The sequence below is a fragment of the Rhineura floridana genome, chromosome 3, assembly GCF_030035675.1.
Source record: "Rhineura floridana isolate rRhiFlo1 chromosome 3, rRhiFlo1.hap2, whole genome shotgun sequence".
In the NCBI taxonomy this organism is placed as follows: domain Eukaryota; kingdom Metazoa; phylum Chordata; class Lepidosauria; order Squamata; family Rhineuridae; genus Rhineura; species Rhineura floridana.
This window is the reverse complement of record NC_084482.1, coordinates 98,454,657-98,480,672: the sequence shown is the minus strand read 5'-3', so window position 1 is coordinate 98,480,672 and position 26,016 is coordinate 98,454,657. Positions and strand designations below refer to the sequence as shown.

The 26,016-nt window shown below is 41.7% G+C and overlaps 1 protein-coding gene across 5 annotated transcripts in view; it reads right to left on the bottom strand.

Annotated features, from left to right (window-relative positions):
- SHROOM1 (shroom family member 1) overlaps positions 1–26,016 on the bottom strand; it is a 76,445-nt gene that overhangs the window by 46,763 nt on the left and 3,666 nt on the right. Inside the window, exon 1 of one of the 5 annotated variants that reach the window (XM_061617029.1) lies at positions 25,338–25,509. The exons of the other annotated variants lie outside the window; for them this stretch is intronic. The gene's annotated coding sequence lies outside the window, so the exon portion shown is untranslated. Of the gene's footprint in view, positions 1–25,337; positions 25,510–26,016 lie in introns of those variants that run through there. 5 annotated transcript variants of the gene reach the window in all.

The window sequence follows — 26,016 nt, the reverse complement described above, 5'->3', positions numbered from 1 at the left end:
TCATTGTTCTCACCCTTAAATAAGGTCAGCGTAAAACCTAAAATTGGATCCTTCTGTTTTGGGTCCTGGACATGTTGTCATTACAATAACTTTCTGTGAAAACAAGACCAGGAGCAGACTGTGGTACAGATCATGAACTGGTAATATCAAAAATCAGAGTAAAGCTAAAGAAGAAAAACAAAGCAATCATAATGCCAAAATACAATTTAAACAACATCCCAGAAAAATATAAAGATCAAATAAGGAACAGATTTGAGGCTTTAAACTTAGTTGATAGAGACCCAGATGAACTATGGATTGAAGTCAGAGACATTATCAGGGAAGAATGCAAAAAGACAATACCTCTAGTTAAAAAGAAAGAAAGACCTCAATGGATGACTGACAAAACTCTTAACATGGTTAAAGAGAGAAGGAAAGCAAAAGCAAAAGGAGACAGAAACATGGTCAGAACCCTAAATGCAATAATACAGTGACTAGTATGTAGGGACAAAGAAAACTATTACAATAGTTATTGTATAGAAATAGAAGAGGACAACAAAAAAGGCAGAACAAGAGCCCTATTCCAAAAGATTAGAGAAATTAAAGGGAAATTTAAACCACGAGTAGGGATGTTGAATAATCAACATGGGAACACACTGACTGATCAAGATGAAATAAAAGGAAGATGGAAGCAATACACTGAAGAACTATATAAAAGAGATGCAAGGACAACAGATTCATTCACGAAGGAACCGTATGATGATGAACCAGAAATTTTAGAATGTGAGATGAAAGCTGCTCTTAAAATACTTGGAACAAATCACCAGGAACAGATGGCATACCAATAGAGTTGCTACAAGTTACTGAGAGTGAATCTGTCCAATACTGACACAAATTTGTCAAGAAATGTGGAAAATAAAGCAATGGCCCACAGACTGGAAGCATTCAATATACATCCCAATTCCAAAAAAAGGGCATCCCAGGGAATGCAGTAATTATCAAACTATTGCCTTAATATCCCATGCAAGTAAAGTAATGCTCAAGATTGTACAACAAAGGCTCTTACCATATATAGAGCAAGAAATGCCAGATATCCAAGCTGGATTTAGAATGGGAAGAGGTACCAGAGATCATATCGCAAACACGTTGGATAATGGAACGGACCAAGGAATTTCAGAAGGAAATCACTCTGTTTTATAGATTACAGCAAAGCCTTTGATTGTGTAGATCATGAAAAACTATGAAATACTTTAAAAGCAATGGGGGTGCCAAAGCATCTGATTGTCCTGATGCGCAACCTATACTCTGGACAAGAGACCATTGTAAGGACGGAATATGGAGAAACCAATTGGTTCCCAGTTGGAAAGGGTGTGAGACAGGGGTGTATTTTATCACCCTATTTCTTTAATCTATATGCAGAATATATACAGAAAGCGGGATTGGATCAAGATGAAGGTGTGAAAATTGGACGGAGAAATATTAATAATTTAAGATATGCAGATGATACCATACTACTAGCAGAAACAAGTAATGATTTGAAATGAATGCTGATGAAAGTTAAAAAGGAAAGCACAAAAGCAGAACTACAGCTGAACATCAAGAAGACTAAAGTAATGACAACAGAAGATTTATGTAACTTTAAGGTTGACAATGAGGACACTGAACTTGTCAAGGATTATCAATACCTTGGCACAGTCACTCATCAAAATGGTGACAGTAGTCAAGAAATCAGAAGAAGGCTAGGACTGTGGAGGGCAACTATGAGAGAACTAGAAAAGGTCCTCAAATGCAAAGATGTATCACTGAACACTAAAGTCAGGATCATTCAGACCATGGTATTCCTGATCTCTATGTATGGATGTGAAAGTTGGACAGTGAAAAAAGCGGATAAGAGAAAAATCAACTCATTTGAAATGTGGTGTTGGAGTAGGGCTTTGCGGATACCATGGACCAAATAATTGGGTATTAGAACAAATTAAACCAGAACTGTCACTAGAAGCTAAAATGATGAAACTGAGGTTGTCATACTTTGGACACATCATGAGAAGCCATGATTCACTAGAAAAGACAATCATGCTGGGAAAAACAGAAGGGAGTAGAAAAAGAGGAAGGCCAAACAAGAGATGGATTGATTCCATAAAGGAAGCCACAGACCTGAACTTACAAGATCTGAACTGCGTGGCTCATGACAGATGCTACTGGAAGCTGCCAATTCATAGAGTCGCCATAAGTTAAAATTGACTTGAAGGCACATAACCACCACAACAGACATCATAATAGTGCTTAACAGTGAGAGAGTGCTGATAGAAAGAAAGAAGTTGTTAGTCATCATGAAAAAAATAGTAACCAATAATATTGACAAGCAAGGATGAAAGAACTGGAAAGAGATGTTTGGATCTGTGATCAGGGCCAGTTCAACCATCAGACTAGAGAAAGTCCCATTGCACTAAATGGGAATTATTTCTGGGAAGACATGTATAGGAGATTGCACTGTTGCTCCCAGTAGGAGTCCAGGGCGGCAAATCTAGGGGTAGAGATACACTTGCTCCTCCACCTCCATTTTATGAACACAGGGACCAGAGCTTGGAAAAGTTACTTTTTTTGAACTACAACTCCCATCAGCCCAATCCAGTGGCCATGCTGGCTGGGGCTGATGGGAGTTGTAGTTCAAAAAAGTAACTTTTCCAAGCTCTGACAGGGACAAACAACTCCAGGCAAACTCCGCCCCCTTTTATTCCAACACCTTGGAAACTGCAGTTCCTGCATGCTTTACCTTGAAGCCAACTTCACACAGACTTCAAACCTGATTGGCCATCAACCCTGTTGCCACTCCAGGTGTGTCCAATAAAGACACATTGCTGTAGGTTCAGACAGACACTGTGATTGGCCCAAAGCTTTGCTGTGGGGAGTCCTAATCAGCAGTTGGGAAGGGAGATGTGTCCAGCCTGGGCAGAGTTGTTTCAAACTACAGCGAAAGCAAACAGTCTAGCTACTTTTGAAGCAATTAGTGTGTCTGCAGCCTAGGATGCTGCCACTGCCTTGATTTCTCTCATCTTATTTTCTCCATGTAATACTTTCTTCCTAGAGAAAACTGTACAGCTGCCATTCACAGGCAGACCTAGTTCTCTTTAAAAAGAGAAAACAAAGAAAAATGTGATCCGAAAACATACAGTAGGGCCCCACTCATACAGCAGGTTATGTTCCGGACCCCCGCTGTAAAGCGGAACACATTGACTAACATTGACCAAAATGGCACCAGACAGCAAAAAAACACTGTAAAAGTGGAACAAGCGCTGTAAGAGTGGGGCCTTTCTGCAATTGACAACTGCTGCATTAGCGGAACGCTGTAAAGCGGGGTCCTACTGTATACACAAACCACACACACATGCAGGCACACACACATACACTTGTGCTATAGCCCTGAAGAAAAGTTTTAGGCCTCTGATGTAGCAGAAGGGAAAAGCCTTGGCAAAATTATTTACGGTATGTGCAGCCCACTCTTTGCCCAATCAACATTTAAAAAACAAAATAAAACAACACTATAAACAACATCGTTAACCAAAGATAAAAAAAGGCAACAGATGGAATAATGTATATATTTTTAAAATTACCATACATTTCATCCCTCCCTAAAGGTAAGGTGTATTAAAAATGTGTGTGTGAGAGAGATGCTGCTTTGTCATCGGGTGCCCCCTCTTCCCTTTCTATACAACAGCAAATAAATAAATTAAGGAGGGCAGCTTCTGCTGATGTGGATATTGTTACGTGGCCAAGGCAAAGCTTGGCTCTCAGCTTTCTCTGCCAGGGCCTTGAAACAATGGGATCTTTATTACAGGTTGCCTAAATAAATAATATAGCACTCAAACACAAGTAAGGAGAGACTTTTATTCTGAAAAGTTCCCAAACCTGAACTTAAACCCCATATATGTGCTTCAGTTCTTTTGCCTCACATAGCCGTTCACTCATAAACTCAGCTCTTCCTCAGCTGCTGTATCATCCATGTCAATTTACATCAGCTGGAGATCTGGCCCTTTCATCTAATCCAGAGTTACAAGGGTGACAAAGGAAAACAGGGTTTCCATATCGCTAACAGTTGTAGAAGAAGGGGATTTTGGCCCAGGAGGCTTGTCACACAGGGGTAATAAGGACAGAGGCACCACCCCTTGCAATGCTATTGAAGGTATAGGAGACCTTGATTCCCCCTTTTGATTCCAGGTATTTCTTGAATGGACACATATTCCTGTTTTGGTTTGGTGCATGCAGCAGGGACTGACTCAAAGACATGCTTAAATGCAGCTTCACATCAGTTGTAAAGATTTAATCAAAGTACATTTTCATTACACCAGTTAAGTCATGTGAAATGGCCCAGTGTTTCAGATGTTTGGAAAGTAAATATAGGACTCCCCAAATACCTTCATATTCTGCTGTGTATTCAGCGTGGGTGCAATCCAAACACATATTTAAGAATACGTGTCACATTCCTCTTTTTAATTTTTTAATTCCCATTGATCAAAATAGCACTACCAGTATGATCCTATGATGTTTTCTCAAAAGTAAATCCTACTCTGTTCAATGGGCTTACTCCCTCAGAAGTGTATTTAAGATTGCAGTCTTACAGCGCAATCCAAACCCCAGATCCACTGGGATGAGAAATGTTAGACTTGGGGGATCTTGTGTTTTCTAGGCTGAGCCAGGGCTCCCCATCTGTGGAATGAGCTCCCAGGGTGGTCTGCCTGGTGCCTTCATTGACATCTTTTCAGCACCAGGCTTTTGATAGACTAGGATGATACTGTTTTTTATTAGTATGCTGCCAAACTTTCCTATGGCTATAGGAGGAGCTTTGTTATGGTATATTTATTTTTGTTTTTAACAATATTGTAAGTCACTTGGAGACCTTCAGGTAGCAAATGACTAACAAATCTAAAGAACACCAACAACCCAGCATAAGTCTCTCACCCAGGTTGAGCCAGAGGTATACCAGTGTAAATCCCTCACTCCGGCTCAGCAGGGGTTCAGCCAGTACAACTTAAGCTGGCATAATTTACATCAGTGTAAGTCCCCAAAAAGGGCTGTTCAGAGGGCATGGCAGGGGCAGGATGGGGCCAGGCAAGAAGAGACTGACACCTGTTCCAAACCTCTTTCAGTTCAGTCACATGACCTAGCAACCCAGCTAAATGGAGTTTGGAAAAGGGGTAACTTACAGCAACTTTTTATAGGTAAGATTGGTCTGTCAGTCGCATTTAACTGAATTTGGGCCTGAACCTACTATTACAGCACTTTGGCTACAATTCTATACACATTTACTTCAGACAAAGACTCACTGAACTCAATGAGGCTTCCTTCTGACATGTATAGGATTGTATTATTAATCATTTTAATTAAAGCCAGAAATTCAAAATACACTGACAAGATAGAATAACAGGTAGTCACTAACTACATCACAGTGAGCACACACCCCAAGCATGCATACAACTATATTCCATAGTGCAAGACTAAGATTGCAATGCTTGGGGGGTGAGAAGGGTTGCATTCTCTCAGAGACAACATATTTCATTTTGCCCATAAAATGATTGATTCCATAAAACAGTGATGCAACTTCAAGGGAAGACTTATGGACTATGCTCAAGAAACATGGAACAATGGGCATTTATCACACACACACACACACACAACCTCATGATTATGCAAACACATGATCATGCATTATGAGGCGTGCTTCTCCCCAATATATGCATTTTTGTATACATTGTTTGGAAACCTGCATCTCAAAATTCAGAGGTATGTGGAATTAGCATTGCAGCTTTACTCCCAGAAAACCTTATATTGGGAAGGTTTTCAAAACAGGTTATGAATAAGACAAATTAACTGCCCTCTTCCAGTAAAATTTAAATTTATTTGACTCCTCAATTAGAAAAGTATAACACTGCTGCATGTAACTTTTAAAAACTTCTGTTCAAACATTATTTGAAAGATGAAATGTATAATATGCCATTTTTGCAAGTAATTAAAAAACCCTGAATGTACATTTTTATGCCTACCAAGATCCTGCTGTGCTCTTCTGTTGTAGTGCAATCCTATGCATGTTTACTCAGAAGCAAGTCCCAATCCTGTACAAAGTACTCTTTACACTGCTGAAAGCTATATATTTACTGAATTCCTGATGTGAGACAAGCAGGAAAAGGAAACTGTGAGTTTACCTATTGCCCCCAAAACTTGTCAATCACAACCCTGACTTCACTTATGGGCTAAAAACCTGAAAGGACAGGGATTAGAGCAGCCAGTAGTAACAGAAGTTGCAGCGGTGGCGGCTGACATTGTGGTTTATATCTTTTGAACCAGACCACTTAGAAACGTAATTTTTGTTGAAAATGAAAGCTAAGAGTCCAGAGATTAAGGTGAGTCACTCGAAGATGACCCCCAAAACCAGAGTCTCCGGGTGAAAACTGGACACCTGGCAACTGTACTCTGTGTCTGTTGCAACTTCAAGTTCCATTAGCAGGCACGGTGCTCCATTCCCAGGTTAAACAAACATGAGATCACTCAGGCACATCAGTAATGCAGTTGTTTTTTAAATGTAGCTTTGTGGAACTGTAACCTTGGGTTACAAAGTAATCCTTGGTATTTGACATGCTTAACTTGAAGCAGAGTAGGGAACTCTTGCAACTCCCAACGGCAGTTTAAAATCTGCAACTTGTCAAAATCCCCCAGGCAAGAACATTGTGCCAAATATAGAAGAGGGCACTACTGTAGCCAGCATGCAAGATGTCACATCCATTTGAACAGCTGAAGTTTGACAGGCATCTTGTATTTCAGGAACAAACTCTTATAGGGAACAGATGTAAAACAAGAGAACTTTGTGGTCTTTTTTCAATGTCTCTTTCTGAAAGGTGGGTGTGTTACTCATATTCATCACAGGGGCAACTACACATCCTAATCTGCCTCTTGGAAGCCAGAACCAAGTGATAAGATTCAAACAGCAGCTGCAGCATCATGGGTTGGATTTAAATAGGTGGCCTAAAATGAAAAGAGACATATTTTCCCACTCCCCTAAGATGAGGCAGAAAGTAGATATACTTGTTCTCTTCTGTTCTGAAATCTGAAACTCATTACAAAGCTGAAATTCAGGCCAAGTAAACAAGAGTTAATGAAAAAAGCTAGACCTAAGTTTCTATTGTGCCTGGGCCAAATTTCTGGTGTCAGGGAGGATGGATTTATGGGTTACAGGCTGAAATGTAGAAGCTTTGCATGTGTAGAGCACAAGTGGGATTTATTTATTTAATCCCCCCAAAGGGGGAAAAAGATAGCTGCGTCAATCAAGCCACTTCCCTTTGAGCCAAATAGAAGATATTCTGTGATCACCATGGCTAGTTTTTTGCCATCTTTGCCACAGTTGCCGAAGTGTGGTTTTAATTCATTTATACAACAAATGCTTCATGTTCTATTAAGTCAATAGCAGCTACAAATCAGGTTTTGATCAATAACCCAGACTCGTATTTCCAATACATTTTGTGAGGCTCCAGTAACAAAAATTTAGTTTGAAATCCTGCTTGTGTCAGGAGGAGTGTACACCCCATTAGACTCCCTCGCAGATGGTCCACCAGTAGATCGTTGGCCTATCTACAAAGATTCCACAATTTAGTAATGAGTTTCAAGATGCTAAAATACTCAAAGATTTACACCATGGTTTCATTAAGGAACATCATTACCACCACCACTTTTTAAATTGCTTCTTTGAGGAGGGGGACTTCCAGGCTTGACAGGGAAAAGCAGTATGTCAGTAGCAGAGCATCTGCTTTGCATGCAAAAGGTCCAGGGTTCAGTTCTTGGCATCTGCAGGTAGGGCTGGGAGAGAAGCCTATTTGTAATCCTAGAATGCTGCTGCTAGTTGATGTAAATCAGGGGTGGGGAACTTCTGGTCCCTGAGGCCATTTTCCACAAACCATGTCCACATATCCACCTGTTGACATCACTAGTGAGGTCAGTGCATGGGCGCAAGGACAGGGTTTTATCCTGCCTGGGTTACATGAACAAGATCGCATAGCCAAAGGAGGCAACAAGATAGTCAAAGCAGTAGGATTTAATCCCTGCTCACCAGCTGAGCAGGGTTTAAAGCCCTGTGCAAAAGTGCTCATTGAAGCAGCTCACGCATGCAAGCTGCTTCAAACATGCTTTTGCAAAGCTTTAAGACAGCTCCTGCACTCACATTTTCTCAAAAGGGAGAGTGGGGGTGATCTTAAAGCCTGTTCCAAGTCTCCCCATGTTTCTCTTTTCATTCTTTACAATGGGGGCTTAAAGGAGGGAGAGACTTGAAAGAGGCTTTTCCAAGTGTCCTTTCCCCCCTTTAAATCTTCAATCAAAGACTTAAGGGAAGTGCATGGGATTTTGACAAATGTGTCAATCATGTGATGTCATAATAATGTGATGTGATGATGATTGATGTCACAATGATGTGATGTGATGTCCCTGCCCACCTGTCAAATTTCACCCATGAGGCATCTGGCCTGTGGAGCCCATGAAGTTCCCCACTCCTGGTGTAGACAATACTGAGCTAGATGGGCTAAGGATCTGACACAGTAAAAGGCAGCTTTCTACGTTTCAGAGGAAGCTTAGATATTGCACTGTAAACATTTGCTCAAACTAAGTGAGATAATTTTTACTAATCTATGAATCCTATTCCTATAGTTGTTATTCAGTAATATGTTAAACCCTTATTTTAAAAGATGCATTTCCAAAGATACTCCAGTTACAGAATACTTTGCACATCTTTTTATAAATGTTAAAGCAAATCAAAGCATTTGTGAGGGCCTACAAGTCAAGGTAGACATATTTGCCCCAAAGTAATTCTGTAAGTACTTAGCATACAGTACTCTGATTCCCAGTGCCCTGACAGATATGACATATCTGTACAAGGACTGTTGCAGGACTCAGGATCAAACTGCATGTAATGATGGAATTGCATGAACACACCTTAATTTTAAAAATGTTTTGCAAGTAATAACTGGTGGTGGGGAGTGGGAGTCTGGATCAGGACAGTGGGGGGGTAGATTAATCCTTTCCCTGTTCATCATTTTCCTGATAAAAATCCATGCCCTCTGGCAATTTACCCTGCTGTAAAAGCATCCAGGTACACATATTACCCATTGTAACATGTGGTTGGCTGGCCTTCAGGTGCATAAATTCAGTGCATGCTCATTTCCCATAGGCTACCACATGATATGTTGCCTATCTATAAAGCAGTCATGGGGATGTTGCGAATTTCTCACAGACACAAAGAGCTGTATGTGAACATTTCTATACCACACTGAACCCTACTCCAGGCATGAGGTCCTGCAGGGACACGCCTTACAATTTAAAGAATGAATTACATGAGGCTGTTATTGAGAATGTAGCAATGAGGTTTCTCAGTTAGCAAGCATGCACACCAAATTGAAATAAAATACAGTTGTTTTCAGAACTTGGATCATGGTGAAGTTTGCATTCCACAAGGAAATGTCAGGGATACAGATGTACAGCTTTGCAGAACATTTAGATTCAAACGCAAAAACAGTAAAGAAAAATTGTTCATAAATTACAACCTGCAAACAGCTAGTACTTAAAATAGTCTTATCCTGACACAGCATAGGAAGGAGGGGGGGAAGTATAGACAGGTGCAAATGATACATTTGCCACCGTGAAGAAAGACTGCATCCTTAGTGGATTAAACCAAAATATGGATAGCATGAACTCAGTTCACTTTTAATTGGAAGGCTCCTTAAATATACAATCCCCCAGTAATGCAGAACATGTGCTGGCTGCAAATGTATAGGAGGAGGAGGGAATTATCTCTTTTCAGATTCCGCAAAACAAGCATTCCTGGTGAAAATTGAGCTCCGAGTGCTTGAAATTCTTACTTGGCATCTGCTTCATCCATTTTGGCTGGAGGCTACTGCAGAATAGTAGCATGATTTGGATTGGCCTCATTTTGGGCACATTTTAACAAAAAGGAATGCTTCTGAAAGAAAAGGCTTGCAGACAATGGACACAGGACAATAAAGTTTTGTGATAGGCTGTTGGCCAACATCACTGTTTATTCTGAATGCCAGTGTCCATAATGCAGAAAACAGCGTTGTAGCCTTAGCTTTTATTTGCATGCAAAAATGGGATATCAAACAAGATTGTCTCACTAAACACTAAATTTGAATAGTTGGAACTAAGCCCAAATGTTATGGAATTTTTGAACTACAAAAAGAGATGCGTACTCACCAAACCTTTCAACATAAACACCCAGTCCTGCAGGAGTTCCAATGCACACATAAAGCTTGCACATATGCAAAGTTTTCACCATTCATGTCAGTAGCAGTACATGCATCCTGTTGCACATATGGAGTTTCCCTTTATATTGGAGAATTGTGAAATCTGCAGACATGGTGCTCTTTGTGCTCATCAGTAATCATGTGAATCTTTGGAACTTGTGAACTATCAAGATATCCTAGCCTAAGTTATTTGACCCAGTCCTATCTCTGTTATATGAACATCTTACTTTGTTTTACTTGTATTCATTTGTTACATTTGTATACCATCCTTACTCCAACGAGCTCAGAGCAGCTGCTTATCTATTTTTTCAGTCTTGGGTTGCTTCTTAGCCAAACTCTCAAAGGAGCAAATAAAAAAAGTGTGTATTTTTAAACCAATTATCATAACAATCTTACAAGGTAGATTAGTTTGAGAGATAGCGATTTCCCCAGTACTACCCAGTGAGCTTCATGGCTAAGCAGGTATTAGAACATGAAGTCTTCACATCTGTGAAGCCTCAAGCTACTCTACCACAAGATCTTAAAATGGTTAACTTTCAATACTGAAAGATGACTTGATTTTCAATGGGTCACACATCAGTGAACCAAATGAAACTATTCCTACCATCAAAAAACCTCTTATGGGTTCTTAAATTTTATTATCATCATCGTAGTATGCTTCTCTAATAGCCACATTGAGGACCAGTTGGGCAAGGGCCATAACTCAGTGGTAGAACATCTGCTTTACATACTGAAGGTCTCAGCTTCAAACCCCAGCATCTCCAGGTAGACTGCTCAAAACTGTGGAGAGTTGCTACCAACCAGTAAAGTCAATACTGGGCTAGACAGACCAATGGTCTAACTCAATATAAGGCAGCATCCTATGTTCCTAATCAATAAAATAATGCTGGATATTTTCATTTACCCTGCTGTTGGTTTTGCCAAATGGAAATCTATTTTTTTATTTTTAACTTTTACATTTGTTTATCTGCAGATTTTGGACTCCTATTTAAAGTTGCATAAAAGGGAACTTAATTCAGGTCTAGTTCATATTTCTGAGAGGTGCCACCCTGAAACACAATTATTATGCAAAGTCAATTGCACTCTTGAAGTGTGAGAAAAAGGAAACTCACAGAGAAAGTATAGATACTGAGCTGATTGCTGAAAGACACAGCTTGGAATTACCAGTGGCATTGATATTGAAAGAGAGAGATGCGGAATTCATAAGAATACAGATTGATTCTCCAAGTTTCTGATTCTTGTTAAATATTCCAATAGTCCTGTAGGACTATTAGGTAAGTCCTAATAGGCTAGTAGGTAAGGCTCTTACCATATATGGAGTGAGAACTACCAGATGTCCAAGCTGGATTTAGAAAGGGAAGAGGTACCAGAGATCATATTGCAAACATATGCTGGATAATGGAATGGAGCAAGGAATTTCAGAAGGAAGTCACCCTGTGCTTTATAGATTAAAGCAAAGCCTTTGACTGTGTAAATCATGAAAAACTATGGAATGCTTTAAAAGAAATGGGGGTGCCACAGCATCTGATTGTCCTGATGCGCAACCTATAATCTGGACAAGAGGCTACTGTAAGGACAGAATATGGAGAAACCAAGTGGTTCCCCATCGGAAAGGGTGTGAGACAGGGGTGTATTTTATCACCCTATTTGTTTAATCTGTATGCAGAACATATCATACGGAAAGCAGGATTGGACCAAGATGAAGGAGGTGTGAAAATTGGAGGGAGAAATATCAATAATTTAAGATATGCAGACGATACCATACTACTAGCAGAAACCAGTAATGATTTGAAATGAATGCTGATGAAAGTTAAAGAGGAAAGCACAAAAGCAGGACTACAGCTGAACATCAAGAAGTCTAAAGTAATGACAACAGAAGGCTAGGACTGGGGAGGACAGCTATGAGAGAACTAGAAAATGTCCTCAAATGCAAAGATGTATCACTGAACACTAAAGTCAGGATCATTGAGACCATGGTATTCCTGGTCTCTATGTATGGATGTGAAAGTTGGACAGTGAAAAAAGCAGATAAGAGAAAAATCAACTCCTTTGAAATGTGGTGTTGGAGAAGAGCTTGTGCATACAATAGACTGCGAAAAAGACAAATAATTGGATGTCAGAACAAATTAATAAACCAGAAATGTCACTAGAAGCTAAAATGATGAAACTGAGGTTATCATATTTTGGACACATCATGAGAAGAAATGATTCACTAGAAAAGACAATAATGCTGGGAAAAACAGAAGGGAGTAGAAACAGAGGAAGGCCAAACAAGAGATGGATTGATTCCATAAAGGAAGCCACAGACCTGAACTTACAAGATCTGAACAGGGTGGTTCATGACAGATGCTTTTGGAGGTCACTGATAAGTCGTAATCGACTTGAAGGCACATAACAAGTCCTGTAGGAACAACCTTTTCTCATAGTGATGATTAATATCATTGTTTTTGTTTTTATCTGCTACAGCTACATGTGTTTAATTTTTTTCATATAATCTGTATTTTATTTATTTTAAGATAGCTAAAGTTAAAATCTTATCAAAGTAAATGTAACCATGTCTCCATACCTGTCAACAAAGTTTTTTATCTTAGGTCTATGTTTAAAGGTTAATGGATGTATCAGTATTCCTGTGAGATCTGTTGATTGGTTCAATAAATTGATTGATGTAATATATGGTATTTCCCTCTTTATTTTGCTTTTATATCATCTATGCTTTGTATTGTACATTACATGTATGTATATGAAGTACATCATATTGGGCTACTATTATACCATTTTATTTGGGCTTTAAACAAAATTGGGCTGTAGTCCTCCTTTCCAGCATGCCTGCATCCTTTGATGTGACCCCTGCACTTAGAATTATAGAGTTAGTCCTCTATAAAGGTGTAATCCATTAGGGATCACCAACATTTCACATCATCTCTGTAAGGTTTCAGTCAATTATGGGTCAGCCTATTTGCAAACTGGAAAAATAATTAAAGTCACAACACACAACACATAAGCAAGCAGATACTGCAATGTATTCTTTTGGCTACAATACAATGCTTTTTTCAAGCCTAATTTCAGCAGGGGGAGGGGTGAGCAATCCTGCAGATGCCAAGGAAAGTCTCTGTGCCAAAGTGTCATGGGTGTCACATTAGTGACCCTGATGGACTAGGAAGTTCTCCTGTAGATATGGTGCTTTTGCACGGCTCCTCTTCATTTCAGGAGACAAACAAATGACAACTTCATGGCTGATTCTGTTCCAAGGGGTAATTACTGTAGGAACTGGCCCATTGCTCATTTGTATCAAGTGACAATTCATCTGTAATAAAGCCGAATCCTTGTGTAAAAATCACTTAAGTCAAAATGCAGATTTTTCTTTTAAGCTTGACAGAGATATAGTTTCACCCCCTGTGATCACTCCAAATGACCCTCCCATGGGCAATCCAGCATTTTCCCAAATGTTTGAGTTATTTATAAAGCACCAGAACAGCATTATTTACATGTCCATGTATACAAGGTCTACATTAACATTCCACAGTGATTATTATTTAAAAGCCTTTTGGAGGCCCCTGAAGACAAGGGTATATTTCAGTGATTTCTGCAGACATGACACCCACCCACAGTTGCAGTTGATTAATTTTCCACATATCATTTACCCACATTGGTCAAAAGCCTGCACTGACCTTTCTGATTCCACTGCAGAAATGGTGGTGAAAGGTGAGCAAGAAGTGCTGACAAATGAAACAACTTCAGTCAGAAAAGTGCAGCCTTCCTTTACCACACACCACTTTGCCAATATCATCTTGGCACTGAAATCAAGTAGGTTTTTAGTGAAGGGAAAAGGAGACACAAGGTGAAAATGGCACATTCTTGTTTGTTTCTGCACAAGCACATGAAGATTAGATCAAAATCTACCTGTTTTGTTGGCCTCAGAAGAACAACATGAATTTTTAATTACATGACAATCTTACCTCAGACTGAATGGAGAACAAATTAATACAGTACATTCTGCTTACAAAAAGCTGAAATGGGCTTAGATTTGTGCGTAAGATTCTACTGGTGGTGGTTGTTTTCAGTTCTTTCTAATAAAAATGTTGTTTGCTACATTTTTACAACATCAGAAATCATTAACCTGGTGCTATCTAGATGTTTTGTACTACAAATCACATCATGGAGTGTTTTTGAGTTGGAAGACCTTTCCCCCCCCCAAAAAAAATCTGCACATTTTCCCATAAGGATCTTCAATAGAGTAGGATGCCAAACCTGGTGCCTTCCAGGTGTTTTGGACTACAGTTCCCATCACCCTAGCTATTGACAGTGCTGGCTGGGGTTGATGGCAGCTGTAGTCCAAAACATTTTCAGGGCATAAAACTGGGAAAGGCTGGATTATAATATCACAAATGACAGCACTCATGCAGGAAAACTAAAAGCAACTGCAGCAACATTTAGTATTCTCTTGTTACCTATGTTTCATGTTTTAATTTGATAATTTCATGCTTTATACTTGACACCCACCATGGACACCTCGTAGGGAATGGCAAAATCAAAATTTAAATAAATAATATATCTTTTTGGTCAGTTCTGGCAGAATTTGGGCATGATCCAGAAAGAGTTAGTTGCACCTAATCCCACTGAAACCAATAGGTCAAATTTCTCACAGAGCCCTGAAGTATGACTAAACTTCTCTGGATCAGGGCCTTCTAATTTGCAAATCACTTTCAGATAAATGCATCTTAAAACCTGATGCTATACTTCAATAAGAAGCACCAGGAAAGTACAGACCCACTGGTCATATTTAGATGATCCTATCTTGGCTTAATATGCTGGGATAAGAACAAGCTTCATTCCCTCATATGCAGATGCTTAGCTTATTTATTTATTACATTTTTATACCGCCCCATAGCCGAAGCTCTCTGGGCAGTTTACAGCAATTAAAAATGTTAAAAAGAAATATACAAATTTTAAAACACAAAAACAATTTAGAAACACAATTTAAAAATTTTAAAAACAATTTAAAAACACATGCTAAAATGCCTGGGAGAAGAGGAAAGTCTTGACCTGGCGCCGAAAAGATAACAGTGTTGGCGCCAGGCACACCTCGTCCTTTTATGTGAGCTCTTAAACAAGGTAGGAAATCTTCATGTAACTAAAGGTTTTGCTTAAGTCTGACCTCGAAAACTATGATTAATAGCTTTAGAACAAGGCTGGATATGAAGCCATGATTTATATCCTGGTTTGTTCTGAAGTCACCATAGTGTCGCGGTTCTGACATAATAGGAAACTACAGTTAACTTAAGACTTGCTCACTCATATCTTGGCTTATTAAGCTGAGTTATTATCATCTGAACACAGCCATTAGGTTTTCAGTACACTAATAGCACACAAAGTACTCTTCAACTCCATTTGAGGAGCAGACCATGCCATTGGCATAATTGCATTTGCACTGAACAAGGCCACACACAAAGTACAGGTTTATATGCAACACAATTGTTTGGAGTTTTGTTTAAGTCAGAGGAAGAGACGATGCTGCTGCTTACAACTCTACAATGCATGTTAAAGGCCAGAGGAATCACTTAAGAAATGGAGTACTATCGTCCTCACCATCTTTCAGACCAGATAAGAATTTCTCAAGAGCAACCTGTATTTCTGGCCAGCTAAGGTCTGAATTACACATTATACCGGAGTCCCATGCTCATTACACAAGATCCATGATCATTATGTGGAAGATCCCAATGTTTTTGTTTTTATTTAAAAGCAGTTGTGGTGTAGTGGTTAAGGTGTTGGACTATGACCTGGAAGATTAGGGTTCGAATCCCCACACAGCCATGAAGCTCACTGGGTGACCTTGGGCCAGTCACTGCCTCTCAGCCTCAGAGGAAGGCAATGGTAAACCCCCTCTGAATACTGCTTACCATGAAAACCCTATTCATAGGGTTGCCATAAGTCAGAATCGACTTGAAGGCAGTCTATTTCCATTTTGTGCTGGGGGGGAGGGTATTCAACTTTGATAAGAGTTGTGATGCTATGGGAGGGGTGGTTTAATCTTTTTCTCCTGGACCAAATCTAAATCACACACCTCTCCTCAAGCTACTTCTTGCCACATAGGGGAAATTTATGGGCAAACTAGGGTTGCCAAGTCTCTGGTTTTCACTCGGAGACTCTGGGTTTTTTGGGTTCTCTCCAGGTCTCTGGTTGAGTTGCCTTAATCTCTGAACAAGCAGCTTTCATTTAAAAATAATAATTTTCTAGGTGGTGTGATTCATGAGATAATACACCAAAATATCAGCAGCCCCCCCAACTTCAATTAAATATGCTCGCAGCTGACTGCTTTAACCCCACCCTTTCAGGTTTGTAGCCTATAGATGAAGTCAGGATTGTGATTAACAAAGCAGTAGCTAGACCCCATCACAAGGCCAGAAAGCTGTTGTTTTTCCTGCTTATCTGAAAATCTCATAAATTGAGTAAGTATATAGCTTTCAGTCTTTTTCTCTCTTGTGTGCAGGAGTCAAACAAATTTAAATTTCCTGGGCTGTTGAAGAGGGCAGTGTTTTCAAAGACTTCCCAATGTGAAGCTTTCTGGGAGTAAAGCTGCAATTCTGATCCGACATACCTGGAGTAAATCCCATTGAATTCAATAGGACTTACTTTAGAGTAGACATGGATAGGATTCTGCTGTAAAGTAATGGGACTTTTGAGTGAACATAGCAAAGAATTGTGTTTGTGTTGTAAATCTTTCTCTCTCCCTGCAATCCTATTTTAAAGCAATTAGGCAGAGCTTACTTAGGTATCACTGCTTTTATTTTGTAGGAAACCAATACTGATTTGATTTGATTTTTAAAAAATGTTCTGCAATGACCAACTGGTTTTTGACAATAAACTTTTTTTTCAGCCTCAGAGGAAAGCAATGGTAAACCCCCTCTGAATACCGCTTACCATGGAAACCCTATTCATAGGGTCGCCATAAGTCGGAATCAACTTCGAGGCAGTCCATTTCCATTTCCATTTAATAAACTGGATTGCTCTTTCAGCCATTCCATTGGATTGCGGATACCCTGGGCTGCTTAAACATTGTTCAAACCCCCAATCACAAAGAAACCTTTGAAGCTCTTTACTAGCGAAGGGCATATTATCGCTCACAACTATCCTTGGAATTCCATGGTGAGCAGACAGTTTTAAGCTTAACTATCACAGTTCTTGCTGCCTTGTCAGGCAAACTCAATACTTCTGGATACTTTGAAAAATAATCAATCACAAGAAGAAAAGGAGAAGAACCACATTCAAAAACATCTACACCCAACTTCTCCCATGGTAATTCAGGAATCTCATGTGGTTTTAGTGGCTCCTTTTGATCACATAGAGCAAACTGAGCACAAACAGAACAATTTCCAACCACCTTCTCAATACTGTTAGACATGCCAACACATCAATCTTCTTGCCCTAGCTTTAGTTCTCTGAATACCTTGATGAGAGTTATGAAGTTGCAAGAGGATACTTTGTCTTTGAGACACAGGAATAACTACCCTGTCTCCCAAATAAACAGTATCATCTCGACAACATAAAAAGTCTTTTACAAACCAAAACAGCTTTACAACAGGAGAAACATCTCTCAGATACTGTGGCCATCCATTCTTTATGAGGGCTGCCACTGCTTGAAGTTGAGGATCTTGTTTTGTGGCTTTCTGTATAGTAGCTGCCCCCCTTGGATGCATGGCCAATGTACCCAATTCATGTATTACTCTCTCCCCAGCCATGGAATCTTCATTACTTAGAGGAAGATCCACAGTAACTCAAGACGCTGTATCAGCAAGATGCATGAGCTTGCCTGGCGTGTACACTACATTAAGTTGATACCTCTGAAGCTGTAAAAACATATGCTGCAAACAAGCAGGAGCACTACCAATCGGCTTTTTAAACATTCCTTCCAACGGTTTATGATCAGTCTGAACTAAAACAACTTTGCCAAACACATACTGATGGAATTTTCTCATTGCATGCAAAACTGCAAGCAATTCTTTTTCTGAGCATAATTTTGCTCTGATGAGGTAAGTGATCTCAAAGCAAAAGGCACTGGTCTATTCTCCTGAAGCAAACATGCTCCCAGACCATCTTTTGATGCATCAGCTTGCACAGTAAATTTATTATTTATTTATTTATTTTATTTAGTTGCATTTCTAAACCGCCCTATAGCTAGCAGCTCCCAGGGCGGTGTACAACATGATAAAACCACAATATTTAAAATACAGCAAGTTGTATTGCGCAGACAATATAAACATTATATAAACAAAGTGAAAGAAAACTAAAAAAAATAAGATTAAAAGCTTAAATACTTTAAAATGCCTGGGTGTAGAGGTGGGTTTTTACCTGGTGCCGAAAAGATGACAGAGAAGGCGCCAGGCGTATCTCATCTGGGAGGGCATTCCATAATTCAGGGGCCACCACCGAAAAGGCCCTAGATCTTGTTACTGTTCTCCGGGCCTCTGCATGGGTTAGGACCCGGAGAAGGGCCTTAGACGTCGAGTGGAGTGAACGGGTAGGAACATAGCGGGAGAGGCGTTCCATCAGATATTGCGGTCCAGTGCCGTTAAGGGCTTTATAGGTAAGGACCAACACTTTGAATCTGGCCCGGAAACATATTGGAAGCCAGTGCAGTTGGGCCAGAATAGGTGTTATGTGGTCAAATTTCTTCATCCCAGTAAGAACTCTGGCCGCAGCATTCTGCACTAGCTGAAGTTTCCGAATCGTTTTCAAAGGTAACCCTACGTAGAGAGCATTACAGTAATCCAATCTAGAGGTTACCAGAGTGTGAATAACTGAGGCTAGGTTCTCCCTGTCCAGATAGGGTCGTAGTTGGGCTACCAGCCGAAGCTGGTAGAACGCATTTCGTGCCACTGAGGCTACCTGGGCCTCAAGTGACAGAAGCGGATCTAATAAGATCCCCAAACTACGGACCTGTTCCTTTAGGGGGAGTGTAACCCCATCTAGGACAGGTCTGACATCAACCATCTGAGCAGAGGGCCCCCCAACTAGCAGCATCTCAGTCTTGTCAGGATTGACCTTCAGTTTGTTTGCTCTCATCCAGTCCATTATCGCGGCCAGGCAGCGGTTCAGTACAGCAACAGCCTCACCTGAAGAAGATGAAAAGGAGTAGTAGAGCTGCGTATCATCAGCATATTGCTGGAAACGCACTCCATAACTCCTGATGACCTCACCCAGCAGCTTCATATAGATATTAAAAAGCATGGGGGACAGAACTGAGCCCTGCGGGACCCCATACTGGAGCACCCAGGGACTCGAGTAGTGTTCCCCAAGCATCACCTTCTGGAGACGATTCTCAAGATAGGAGCACAGCCACCGCCAAGCAGTGCCTCCAACTCCTAACTCCGCGAGTCGCCCCAGAAGGATACCATGGTCGATGGTATCAAAAGCCGCCGAGAGATCAAGGAGAACCAACAGAGTTACACTCCCTCTGTCTTTCTCCCGACAGAGGTCATCATACAGGGCGACCAAGGCTGTTTCTGTACCAAACCCCGGCTGAAAGCCGGATTGAAATGGATCCAGATAATCAGTTTCATCCAAGAGGGCCTGGAGTTGGCGAGCGACCACGTGCTCTAGAACCTTGCCCAGAAATGGAACATTTGCTACCGGCCTATAGTTGTTAAAGTTATCAGGGTCCAAGGAGGACTTTTTTAGGAGCGGTCGCACTACCGCCTGTTTCAGGCAAGGTGGGACCACTCCCTCTCGTAACGAGGCATTAATTACCTCCTTGGCCCAGCCGGCCGTTCCATTTCTGCTAGCTTTTATTAGCCACGAGGGGCAAGGGTCCAGAGCGGAAGTAGTCGCCCGTATCTGTCCAAGCACCTTGTCCACATCCTCGAGCTGTACCAACTGAAACTCATCCAATAAAACAGGACAAGACTGTGTTCTGGACACCTCATTAGATTCAACTGTTACAATATTGGAGTCAAGGTCCCGACGGATGTTTATGATCTTGTCTTGGAAGTGCCTCGCAAACTCATTACAGCGGGCTATTGATGGTAATATTGCGTCCGGAGAACCAGAGTGTAAAAGTCTCCGGACAACCTTATAAAGTTCCGCTGGGCGGTTACAAGATGACTGAATGGAGGTAGCGAAGTATTGCTTCTTCGCCATCCTCACCGCCTTCACATAGCGTTTCGTGGAGGCCTTCACAAGTGCATAATTACAGCCGTCGGGAGTTCATCTCCATTTACCCTCCAACCGTCTCCTTTCTTGCTTCATCACTGTTAGCTCCTCAGTAAACCAAGGGGCCAATTGAGCTCTGCAATGGAGAGGGCGCACCGGGGCGATTGTGTCAACTGCCCGGGTCATTTCCGTATTCCACAGAGTGACCAGGGTTTCGACAGGATCGTCAGTTTTATCAGCCGGAAAATCCCCCAGAGCCCTCTGAAATCCTTCAGGATTCATTAGTCTCCGGGGACGGACCATCTTAATTGGTCCTCCACCCTTGCAGAGGGGAGAAGACGATGTGAGTCTAAATCTCAAGAGGCGATGATCTGTCCATGACAAAGGAATAGATGTAAGATTCCTCACTCCCAGATCACCTTCCCCCATTCCAGTGGCAAAAATCAAGTCTAGAGTATGTCCTGACACATGCGTCGGGCCAGCAACAAATTGAGACAGCCCCATGGCTGTCATGGAGGTCATGAAGTCCTGAGCCGCTCCAGAGGCGGCCTCAGCATGAATGTTGAGATCCCCCAATACCAAAAGTTTGGGAGATCGCAACACCAAGTCCGAGACCACCTCTGTCAGCTCAGTTAGGGAAGCTGTTGGGCAGCAGGGTGGACGGTACACCAACAGTATTCCCAGTCTGTCTCGCTGGCCCAACTCCAGTGCAGACACTCCAGGCCATTAGCCACTTGGATGGGGTGCCTAACAAGAGAGATGAAACTTCTATAGACCACAGCAATTCCCCCTCCCTGACTTTCGGATCTACCCAGATGCTGAACCGAATACCCAGGTGGGCACAACTGGGAGAGATTAATACCTCCCAGATCGCTCACCCAGGTTTCGGTAATGCATGCCAGATCGGCCGCCTCATCCATGATTAAATCATAGATGAGGGAGGTTTTATTATTTACCGATCTGGCATTAAAGAGCAGCAACTGGAGATCCGAGCGTTGGCTGGTAGAACTACCAGCAATCCTGTGGATGTGAGGAGGACCGGAACATGGCACAGCCACCAGTTGTCTGGGCCGAGTTCCCCTTAACTGGCAAGTCCTCCTCACAGCGCCATACCTCCCATTACCCGTCACTGCGCTGATTGGGGCCCCCTCTGGTCCTCCCTCCCAACACCCTATTCTCTCCCCCAGGCACATAATAAAAATAAAATAAATAAAAAAACTCATACTCCATACACAATCACACACTCATTCATACAACCATTCATACACCCAAATAGCACAAATAGAACAGCAACAACAGCAGGGTCCCAATAGCCACGAATCGCAACAGTGGCAGCTGTAACGTCAGGGGCTCAGAAGCGATGAGCAGCAGCAGCAGCACAGGCAGGCAGATGGCTCTCCCTCCCTGGGCAGCGATGGTCCTCTTCCCCTTGCAGGCAGTGGGTCTCCCAAGCCGCCTCAGCCAGCCGGCTTATATATCCCCTCCAAAGAAGGGACAGATGGAACAGTATCAGCCACAGCTGGCTGAGTACCTGGGGCCTGGTCCTGCAAGGTGCCCACGTGCAGAGCCCAAGAAGGAGAGAGCAGAGATGTTATCCAGCAGCAGCAGCAGCAGCAGCAGCACAGGCAGGCAGATGGCTCTCCCTCCCTGGGCAGTGATGGTCCTCTTCCCCAATGGTTTGGTAGTATCAAAATATTGAAGTACAGGTGCCTTGACACAACTGCTGTTTAATCAATTCAAAAGCTTTCTGATGTTCTGGCATCCATTGAAACAATACATCCTTTCTCAACAAGTTTTGCAAAGGTGCTGTCAATTCTGCCTCCTGTGGAATATATTTTGACAGATATTGCACAGATCCCAAAAATCTGAGCACACCTTGTCTATCTTGTGGATGTATCATATCTCAGGTAGCCTTGATTTTATCATCATCTGGTTGAACTCCCTGAGCAATCACTATTTGTCCCATGTATTTCACAGAGTTGACCTTAAACTGAATCTTATTCTTATTAAACTTGATATTCTTAGCACGTGCTGTCTCCATAACTTGATCAAGAATCTGATCATGCTGTTCAGATGTCTCTGTTGCAATATTCAGATGTCTCTGCTGCAATGATCATCTGCTATCATGTACACCCTTTTTATATGACTTCTCATAAAGTCTCCTCATTTTTCTGTTGAAACACATCACTAGATGATTTAAGTCCAAATGGCAAACGATGGAAACAATACCTTCCCCAAGGTGTATTAAATGTATAAATGTGATGAAGGTCCATCTATTTTCACCTGCCAATCTTTCTGCCATCCTTTTCTCATCTAAAATGGTAAAAAAATTCATACCAGCTAAATGGCTCAAGACATCTGTTGTAGGAATGGTATATAGGAATACCCCGCTATACGGACCTTCACTTTACGGACACTCGCGAGTACGGACATATTTACAGTAGCACCATTCCCATTTACATACGCTCACTTTGCAAGAATGGACACTTAACGGCATGATGCCACCGCCCTAATTTGTATCTATAATTGTAGATTATAGAGCGTCCCCCCCCGTAAGGTGAAAACGGAATATCAGAGGAAACAAAAGACAGCCGAGTACAAAGGAGGAGAGGAAGGAGGAAGTGCTAGTAGGATTCAACCTTTAGGTCAGGAAAGGAAGGAGGGAAGGAGAGTGCGCGCCCGCGATCCGAAAGTGTGGTGACGTATGCAGCCTGTGGTGGCACAGACAGCCAATCGGGAAACACAGCGGAGAATTTCAAACAAGCAAAGGTTACTTAGTGAGGTGGGGAAAACAAAAAACATCAAGCACCAACTGCTTTGGGGTTATGGCATCGTCGCGAGTGCCTGCGCACTCCCTCGCACTGGCGAACCTGGAGTGAAAAGGGTGGAAAACCTGCTGAGAAATGAGGAGTAACTAGCATGCGCCACAAAGAGTCATTTAGCCAGGTTTGATTGCATTTATTTATCTTTAACGCCGGCTGCGGCGAGTCCCTCATCGCTTGTGGGTGGGAGGTGGCTGAGGGCTCTGTTTTGCCTTCTCCGTCCGTCGCAGGTCACTAGGAAAGGGAGAGACAAAACAGCAGAGGATTCCGCCATGTTCCCAGAAAGTGGGGTTTAAAATAAACCGCCCCGTGTTTCCTCAGAAACAAAGAGGTAGTGCTTCACTTTAAGTACATTTTCGGTTTACATACTCGCTCTGGACCCATTGCGTACGTTAATGCGGAGTATTCCTGTAATGCTGTCTACAAACTGCTTTATTCAAAGCACGAGGGTCAAGACATATGCACAACTTCCCATTCTTCTTTTCTGCAATAACCAGACTGCGCACCCAATCTGTAGGACCCATAACTCTAGATATTACTCCTGCACTCTCCATCTGTCCCAAAGTCTCCTTTAATCTGTCCAGTATTGCAAAAGGTACCTTCTGACATCCATTAATAACAGGAGCCACTGCTGGATCAATATGGATATGGTGAAAAATGGAAATGGACTGCCTTCAAGTCGATTCTGACTTATGGTGACCCTATGAATAGGGTTTTCATGATAAGTGGTATTCAGAGGGGGTTTACCATTGCCTCCCTCTGGGGCTGAGAGGCAGTGACTGGCCCAAGGTCACCCAGTGAGCTTCATGGCTGTGTGGGGTTTTGAACCCTGGTCTCTCAGGTTGTAGTCCAACACTCTAACCACTACACCACACTGGCTCTCTATGGATATGGTGAGCACCCTCAAACTCGTCAAGGCCTTCAAAAACATCAGAATATATAGCAAGTAGCCATTCCTGTGTTATAGGTTCAACTGTGTGCACACTATCAACCTGCCGAACCAAATCCAGAGTCTCACAGGCTACCCTGCCAAATAGTGGAAGAGAGGAACTAACCATTACATAAAACAGTAGTCTGGCTGTTCCTCTTGGAATATGACAATAGTTCCCAAAGGCTTTATATGCACTCCACCATAAGCCACAAGACTTACATCACTTTTAATTAGCACTTTCTTCCCTGGTAACTCACAAAATATATGAAGTGGCAAAGCATTCGCCTCAGCTCCTGTATCCAGTTTAAATTTTACTGAAAGTCATCACAGGATTATATTAGCATACCATCCACCCACTTGACTTGCCACTAAACCAGTGGTCTCACGAACTAATTCTCCTATAAACAAACTGTTTAAATCAAGCTCATGGATTTTGTATCCCTGTTCTTTGTTGAAGCTTAATGGTTTTGCTTTACATACTCTGGCATAATGATTTTTCATGCCACATTTATGACAAATCTTTCCAAAAGCTGGATAATTTTGAGGCTTATGCACTGTACTACAACAAGAGCACTTATGTCTAGATTGTGACTTCTTGGGTCCAAAAGCCTGTACTAAAATCCCTTCACAATCTTTGCCAGTTACATGTACTGCATGCAGCTCCTTGCCATATGTTGACAAACTTGACATAATCTGTAGCTGAGCTCTTGTTATTTCATCTATATGACATATTTCAATTGCATTCTCCAGAGTAAGATCAGGGTCCCTCAGCAGTCTTTCCTTTAATTTCTCCTCCTTCACTCTTCCTTCACACAATCTTATCCCTTACCATATCATTAAATGCCGAACCGAATTCAGTTACTAGCTTTAAGTTCAGTAACAAACTGCTCAATGGTATCTCCATGTATCTGTGAAAGATTCCAGAAGGAATATTGTTCGAATATTCTTACGAGGAGTACAATATACCCTAAATTGTTCAGAAACTTCTGCTATATCTTTTGACCACTCTTCAGAGAAAGCGAAAGTATTCTAAACTGCCAGCACTTCTTCTCCCACAGTGCAACAAAAGAGCTGCTTGCCGTTTCTTAGAGACATTATCAACTCCAGCGGCAGTAAGATATAGCTGAAAAGCTTGCTCTCAGTGTTTCCAGTTCTCAGCCAAATTACCTTGCAAAACAAGTGGAGGTGGAGGCTGGAATGAGTCCATGTTTACAGCTTCTAAGCTGATAAACGTATGCAAAAACACACCAACAATCCTCAATTGCAAAGGAAAGAAATCCAAATCCGACTTCTGACCCCATGTAACACCTGGCTATCAAGAATGTACTCCAGTCTCACATACGGGAAACAGGTTTAATGGAAAGCTCAAAGCATACATCTAAATAAGGAATGCTAAACAAAGCATTTGGCTGATTAAATACTTCCCACCTGTGCTCAGCAATCAACTCATAAGTCTTAAAAAGACATTACACCTCAGGGACCACCCCTGAAAATTCCCTCTTTTCACTCAATACACTCCTCACTTCAAATTGTGGAAGTACCTGGACATGAGTCTCATTCAGTCAGGGCCCATGCCAGGCATGACTGGTCCCTTGGGCACCAGCTTGCCTTGGGCCAGTGGCGCTGTAGCCCAACACACATACCCATAATAAGCCCGTTCACATATCCCACTTAGCTCTTGTTTTTTGTGAATGAAGGGCATGCATAACATCCATGCCTGCCATCAACCAGGACAGCATCAGGGGCATCAGACCCTTAGAGAAGCCCCTGCTGCCATCTTGGGTGATGGCAGGCATGTCACACAACATGCATGGCATTCACACTGATGGGAGAGGGGGGCATGTGT